Source organism: Leucoraja erinacea, unplaced genomic scaffold (assembly GCF_028641065.1).
Source record: "Leucoraja erinacea ecotype New England unplaced genomic scaffold, Leri_hhj_1 Leri_224S, whole genome shotgun sequence".
In the NCBI taxonomy this organism is placed as follows: domain Eukaryota; kingdom Metazoa; phylum Chordata; class Chondrichthyes; order Rajiformes; family Rajidae; genus Leucoraja; species Leucoraja erinaceus.
Window position 1 is genome coordinate 137,229 of NW_026576125.1, and position 8,558 is coordinate 145,786.

Sequence of the window (8,558 nt, forward strand, 5' to 3'; positions counted from 1 at the left end):
CACACACCTCTTCTTGGACTTCCTCTTACCCATTCTTCTTGCCCTTCTGTCTTGCTGATCTTTAAGCATGAGGGCTGCTGCAAGCAGCAGGGCTTCTTCATGTGAGAGCAATGTCCTCAGATGTTGGAAACAATACATCCCCTTTGTAACTGGGTGATTCCATTGTTTCGGAGGCCAAAATGACATGAATTGTCTTCAGTTGTCTCCGACAGTCGTAACTTGTCGTGGACGTAGGTTGACTTCGGTTGTCGCCTGTGTGGTCGTAGATTGTCGTAGGTGGACGTCCCAAGTCACGATGATTGGGTCGCCGGTTGTCGGTAGCTTGCGTTAGCTTGACTTCGACTCGGTGGTATGTTGTTGGAGTTTGTCGTAGACATTGTTGTGGGGGGGTCAAGTCGCCGGTTTTTCGGCTGCATTCTACGACTATGACAGTTGCAGGCAGTCGCCTAAGTGGGACATGCCCTTAAATGGCTTAATTGTAATCATGCATTGTCCTTCTGCTGACAGATTAACACACAACAAAAGCTTTTCACAATGCCTCTGTGCACATGAGAATAAACTAAACTGAACTGAACTGAAGTCAATGATGCAGTTGCAGAGGTGAGTACTGACTCCAAGTCCCTCGAGTTTGGTGATGAGCTTGGCTGGTATAATGGTCTTAAATGAGCTTGGCTGGTATAATGGTATCAGACTGTAGATATCCCATGTATGAGTGTACAGATATACCCCTGACAGTGGGACAATGTCCCAAGAGAGAGGTAATGAGGGAGACCGATCCGTTTACAGAAGGTAGAGGGAGCGAGGGAGAGAGGGGGAGAGGGTGAGAGAGGGGGGTGAGGTGGAGAGGGCGAGAGAGCGAGAGAGAGAGAGAGAGAGAGAGAGCGAGAGAGAGAGAAACGAAGGGGGAGAGGGAGAGAGAGAGAGAGCGCTAGCTGTCAGTGTACAAACATGCCAAGAGAGAGGCATTGAGAGACACTGGTCAGCGTACAGATATCCCCATGAGAGAGAGGGATTGGGAGACACCAGTCAATGCAGAACAGAAACATAGATAAATAGGTGCAGGAGTAGGCCATTTGACCCTTCTGATCATGGCTGATCATCTAAAATCAGTACCACGTTCCTGCTTTTTCCCCATATTCCTTGATTCATTTAGCACTAAGAGCTAAATCTCTCTCATGAAAACATCCAGTGAATTGGCCTCCACTGTTGTCTGTAGCAGAGAATTCCACAGATTCACAACTCAGTGTACAGATATCAAGCTGAAAGAGAGGAAGTAAGGTTCACCGGTCAGTATACAGATAACCCTCTGAGAGAGAGAGAGAGAGAGAGATAGAGAGAGAGAGAGACAGAAAGCTGCAGAGAAACTGTAAGCAGTGTAAAGTTAGCCCCCTGAGAGAGATTGACAGGGAGAACCCATGCAGTGAGAGAAAGGGACTGAATTGATAAAACTTATTTGCAGAATCTTCTGCCTCCACTAACCTTGGAAGAATCAATGTGAACCAGAATATCTTGGGTGGAAGGAGGATTATATATTGGTGAGGAATTTTCTCTCCCAGAGATTAAAACTGAGTTTCACTCCTGGACAGGTGTCCCCTCACTGCTTAGAAAACCCTTTGATCTGTGTCAGCTATGGGTCTTTTGATCCATGTTTTCAAGAACAGGAAGTGCAACACTAAGAGAAGCAGTCGCACTGAGAAACAGGAGGCTGCCCAGTCAAGGGAGCAGCCAAGTGCTCAATGGCAGGAAATCCCAGGGAGAGACGTTCTGTGGAGCATCTGTTCCTACTTCAGAATGGTCTCACAACAGTTCTAAATCATGCAGCTCCAACAGACATAGAGCAACAAACACAGCTCAATCCAACTCCCATGGCAGCTAAACAGATGTCCTGTTACCCTTTCAACCTCACTTTTACCATTGCCATTTGTCCTTTTACAGGAACTTGGGACAGTTAATGGAGATGTCTTGAGGACAGTGTGTATTATGGACATGGAGGTGGTCGATGTCCTCAGGCGTATGACAGTAGATATGAAGATTGTACAAAACATTGATGTTTGGAATGCATTACATGGGGACGTTGTGGAAGCAGATACGACAGCAATGATTAAAAGGCATTTAGAGATAGATTAGACATTCAGTATTTTCTTTCTCTCGGGGTATGAATGTTTTGGTTCCACTTGTATTCCAAAGTATGTTTCGCATCACATCAGTGGTAGGAATGTAATTGGAGAGGATTCTTTGGGATAGGATTTACTACCATTTGGAAGCCAATGGGCTAGTTAGGGACCATCAGCATGGCTTTGTACGCCACAGATCATGTCTTACTAACTTGAATGATTTTTTTGAGGAGGTGACAAAGGTGATCCATGAAGGTAGGGCAGTGGATGTTGTCCATATGGACCATAGTAAGGCATTTGAGAAAGTTCTCCATGGTTGGTTGTCCAAGAAGGGCAAAATGCACGGCCTTCAAAGTGATTTTGTCATCTGGGTCAATACCTGTTTACTGATAGAAGACAGAGGGTTGTGGTGAATGTCGTTATTCAGAGTGGAAGTCTGTGACCAGCTGAGCTCTGCAGGGATCTGCGGACAGTGAGCAAGGATGTTAAAGTATAGATCTGCGAGGAGGATGCTATGAGGCTGCAGGGTGACTTGGATTGGTTGGGTGAGTGGGCAGATGCACTCTAAAGTATAGACGATATATATCAGCTCAGAAATGGGCAAAGAAATGGAAAATTAGGTTTAATCCGACTAAATGCTGTTGTTTTTCTAAAAATGACCGATATTCTCCACACTTGCATGAAGCACATCTCTGTCTTCAGACTCAGTCCTATTGGTCAGTTATCTTTTCAGTAACGTAAGAATTGTTTATAGGTGTTGGTCTTTAAGTCAGGGACATATTTCCATATGTCAAGCAGCCTGCTTGTTCTTTTTAGCAAGTCTGTTCCCTGTGGGATTCCCCCTGTTCAGATTAAGACAAGCTGCGATCTCCAACAGGAAATCTGAGGTGAAGGAAATAGTGCCCACATCACTGTCCAGTTTCACACACCCATCAACAGTCAAAATATGAAACATGTTTCTGGTAAATCAACAGCTGCATGCAGAGATTGTGTTCAAATTTGTCCCATGCATAGAGGATCAGTAAAAAGGTTCTTCACCCCTACAGCCCATCCCCCCTCTCTGCTGATCTGTGTTTGAACTCCATTTATCCACCTTGGATAAATGGAGTCCTTTAATCACCAAAGAAGGTGGCTCAACTGTGGCTAACAAGGAAAATGAGGGATAGTGTTAAATCCAAGGAAGAGGCATATAAATTGGCTGGAGGAAGCAGCAAACCACAGGATTGGGGGAAATTTAGAATTCAGCAGAGGAGGACAAAAGGGATTAATAAAGAGGGGAAAAATAGTATGAAAGAAAGCTTGCGGGGAATATCAAAACTGACCGTTAAAACATTTTTTGATACTGTACTGTATGTGAAGAGGAAAAGATTAGTGAAGACAAATGTAGGTACCTCAAAGTCAGAAACAGATGAATTTATAATGGGAAACAAGGAAATGGTAGACCAGTTAAACAAGTACTTTGGTTCTGTCTTCACTAAGGAAGACACAAACAATATCCCAGAAATACTAGGGGACTGAGGATCTGGCGTGATGGAGGAACTGAAGGAAATTGATATTAGTCATGAAATGGTGTTGGGTAAACAGTTGGGACTGAAGGCCGATAAATCCACAGGGCCTGATGGTCTGCATCCCAGAGTACTCAAGGAGGTGGCCATAGAAATTGTGAATGCATTCTTGATCATTTTCCAATGTTCTATAGGCTCTGGATCAGTTCCTGTGGACTGGAGGGTAGCTAATGTAACCCCACTTTTTAAAAAAGGAGGGAGAGAGAAAACAGGGAATTATAGACCAGTTAGCCTTCCATTGATAGTGGGGAAGATGCTTGAGTCGATTATTAAATATGTAATAGCAGCGCATTTTTAAAGCAGTGACAGGATCGGTCAGTCAGCATGGATTTATGAAGGGGAAATCATGCTTGACTAATCTTCTGGAAATTTTTGAGGATGTAACAACTAGAATGGATAAGGGAGAGCCAATGGATGTTGTGTATCTGGACATTCAAAAAGCCTTTGACAAGGCCCACACAAGAGATTTGTGTGCATAATGAGAGCACACAGTATTGGGGGTAGGGTACTGACATGGATAGAAAACTGGTTGGCAGACAGGAAGCAAAGAGTAGGAATTAACATGGCCTTTTCAGAATGGCAGGCAATGACAAGTGGGGTGGCGCAAGGCTTGGTGCTGGGACCCCAATTATTTACAATATAGATTAACAATTTAGACAAGGGAATCAAATGTAACATCTCCACGTTTGCAGATGATACAAAGCTGGGTGGCAGTGTGAGCTGAGGAGGATTCTAAGAGGCTGCAGGATGACTTGGATAGGTTGGGTCAGTGGGCAGTTGCATTGCAGATGCAGTATAATGTGGATACATGTGAGGTTATCTACTTTGGTGGTAAGAACAGGAAGGTGGATTATTATCTGAATGGTGTCAGATGAGGAAAAGAGGAAGTGCAGCGAGACCTGGGTTTCCCTGTACATCAATCACTGACAGTAAGCATGCAGGAACAGCAGGCAGTGAAGAAAGCTAAAGGCATTTAAGCCTTCCTACCGAGATGATTTGAGTAAATGAGCAAGGAGGTCCTACTGCAGTTGTGCAGGGCCCTGGTGAGACCGCACCTGGAGTATTATTGTGTGCAGTTTTGGTCTTCTAATTTGTGGAAGGACATTCTTGCTATTGAGGGAGTGCAGAGTAGGTTCACCAGGTTAATTCCCAGGATGGCACGACTGACATATGATGAAAGAATGTGTCGACTGGGCTTGTATTCACTGGAATTTAGAAAGATGAGAGGGGATCTTATAGAAACATATAAAATTCTTTAGGGATTGGACAGGCTAGATGCAGGAAAAATGCTCCCGATGTTGGGGGAGTCCAGAACCAGAGTTTCAGAAAAAGGGGTAGGCCATTTAGGACTGAGATGAGGAAAAACTTTTTCACCCATGAAGTTGTGAATCTGTAAAATTCTCTGCCACAGAAGGCAATGGAGCCCAAATCGCTAGATGTTTTCAAGAGAGTTAGATATAGCTCTTTGGGCTAACGGAATCAAGGGCTATGGGGAAAAACAGGAACAGGTTACTGATTTTGGATGATCAGCCATGATCATATTGAATGGCAGTGCTGGCACAAAGGGCTGAATGGCCTACTCCTGCGCCTGTTTTCTATGTTTCTATGTTTCTAACATTCTGTCCATGTGGAAACTTTCAACTGAACCCCAGTCTTGACAGCTTCCAGGGGCAGTTCTGGGTTACCAATATCCTGGATGCCATGTTTATGTTTTTATCCTTGTTTGGATCCACGGCAGAGGAAGCAGATTCTTCGTCTGCTCCAGTGCATCCAGTGATTATTTTAATCTCCCCAATTACACCTTCAATTCTCCTCACCTCAGGGAGCATAGAACCAGACCTGATATTCCAACCACTTCTCTCCCACTGCCACTGTCCCTGGAGGGGATGCACCCGCTGCACCACCTCCAATACACACATCCGTCTTCACTAAGGAGGACACAAACAATCTTCCTGATGTACTAGTGGCCAGAGGATCTGGGGTGACGGAGGAACAGAAGGAAATCCACATTAGGCTGTAAATGGTGTTGGGTAGACTGCTAGGACTGAAGGTTGATAAATCCCCAGGGCCTGATGGTCTGCATCCCAGGGCATTTAAGGAAGTGGCTCTAGAAATCATGGATGCAATGGTGTTCATTTTCCAATGTTCTATAGATTCAGGATCAGTTCCTGTGGATTGGAGGGTAGCTAATGTTATTCCACTTTTTAAGAAATGCGGGAGAGAGAAAAAAGGAGTTTAGTATCTCCCGTGCAGATGAGGTGAGAAACGACGGTGGTCCCAGCATCAACCCCCCTCCCTTTTCTCCCCCAAGGCACGGCACACACCTCCCACCCTCACCACCGGCAGCTCTATGTCCGTCGGTCGTTCTGTCCACACCCCATGGAGTTTTAACCCCGGCCCGTAGCCAGGAACGGACCGGGTGAGTGGGGGCGTCGGTGCCTCATCCGGAGCCGGGGATGAATCTCGGGCTAAGCCGCGGGGATGAATCTCGGGCTAAGGGTCCGCTTTGATGCCCGACACCCGGGTCATTGACACTCACCTCCCCCGGACCCCAGCTGGACAAGGAGCACCTGGGCCAGCCCGCATTCCCGGGAGGGAAATGCTCCTCGGGCATCGCCAAGTCTCATCTCACTCCGGATGTTTTCGCCGCTTCACTGACACACACACACACACACACACTGGCACACACAAGGTTTAAAGGGATGTAGGCCAAATGCGGATAAATGGGACCAGTTTAGATGGGGCATCTTGATCTGCATGAACAAGATGGGATGAAGGGCCTGTTTAAATGCTGTAAGAGTATGACACATTGTAGAAAGGGTGTAATTGCTCTGGAGAGTATCCAGGGGTGATTTATGAAGATGTTGGCAGGGCTGGAATTTTTTGTTTCATTTTGGAGAAAGATTTGATAACTGGGATTGTATTCTCTGCAGTAACGGAGATGAAGGAAAAACTTAGTTGAGGTGAAAAATATTATGAGAATCGGACCTATTTTGCTTAACAAACAGTGTAGGAAGGAACTGCAGATGCTGGTTTAAACTGAAGATAGACACTAAAAACTAGTAAAACTCAGCAGGACAGGCAGCATCTCTGGAGCGATAGAATGGGTGATGTTTTGGGTCGAGATCTTCAGACTGAAGAGGTTGAAACGCAATGATTTGAGATGTGTGTTATCCAGCTAAGGGCAGAAATCAGAATCACATGTTCATCTTTATTGACGTGACACCATAATAAATATATTACAGAAAAAATAATTTAATGGTGTGGCACGGTGGCGCAGCAGTAGAGTTGCTGCCTTACTATTACATGGGTTTTCTCTGGATATTCCAGTTTCTCCCATATCTGAAAGAAGTGCTGGTTTGTAGGTTAATTGGCTTCTGTAAATTGTCCCTGGCGTGATGGACGTAACTGGTATATGATAGATTGCTGGTCAGTGTGGCCTTGGTGGGCTGAAGTGCCTGTTTCCATTATATATTTTACATATATATCTTAATTTCATTGAACCATATGTGATTGAATATGCGGCATTATTTTCAACTTGTTTCTAAATTCAAAAGGTAAGGATGATTGATTTGTTTGTACAGACAGTGGTGGAAGTCCGACTCTTGCCTTAGTTCTCTGTGTTTTTCTCTATATATATATACGCATAACAGCATGAATATAATCTGATTTCCATACATGAATATAGTCATTCATGTGCTGCACCATGTGCTGTTGATCAGAGCCTGGCTCTATTGTGGAATGTAATCAGGAATGCAATTCAGCCTAACCTTATTCATACCTAATCCAATTTAAAGCATAAATGTTGCATTCAAGTGTAAGTTAAAAGACTCACTACAGTATGCACCAGATTGCACAATTAAAAGCTGAAAAATGCGAAAGCTCCCTACCGTGGGAGGGGGGTACAATTTCTCACTCTCAACTCTCACCCAATGTTGGCAGCCCTATTAAATGTGAGATTATCCACCTTGGTGGCAAAAACAGAAAGGCAGAGTATTATTTGAATGGTGTCAAGTTGGGAAAAGGGAAAGTACAATGGGATCTGGGGGTCCTTGTACATCAGTCAATGAAAGTAAGCATTCAGGTACAGCAGGCAGTGAAGAAAGCGAATGGCATGTTGACCTTCATAACCAGAGGAGTTGAGTATTGGAGCAAAGAGGTCCTTCTACAGTTGTACAGGGCCCGAGTGAGACCACACCTGGGGTATTTTGTGCAGTTTTGGTCCCCTAAATTGAGGAAGGACATTCTTGTTATTAAGCCAGTGCAGCGTAGGTTCACAAGGTTAATTCCCAGGATGGTGGGACTGTCATATACTGAGAGAATGGAGCGGCTTGGCTTGTATAATCTGGAATTTAGAAGGATGAGAAAGGATCTTATTGAAACATACAAGATTATTAAGGGTTTGGACACGCTAGAGGCAGGATATATGTACCTGATGTTGGAGGAGTCCAGAACCAGGGGCCACAGTTTAAGAATAAGGGGTAAGGGATTTAGAATGGGATGAGGTAACATTTTTAACCCAGAGAGTTTGAGTCTGGGGAATTCTCTGCCTCAGAGAGCGATGGAGGCCGGTTCTCTGGATACTTTCAAGAGAGAGCTAGATAGGGCTCTTAAAGATAATGGAGTCAGGGGATATGGGGAGAAGGCAGGAACGGGGTACTGATTGTGGACGATCAGCCATGATCACAGCGAATGGCGGTGCTGGCTCAAAGGGCCGAATGGCCTACTCCTGCACCTATTGTCTATTCTTCCTGAGCGGTGCTGCCCGGAATCACACCCAGAGCTCCAGATGTGGTCTAATTCTATTAAACAGCTGTTTAAACCCCACCCCCTTAGTATCCCAGTGATTCCCATCAACTGAGGCACGTTAAGAGCGTTA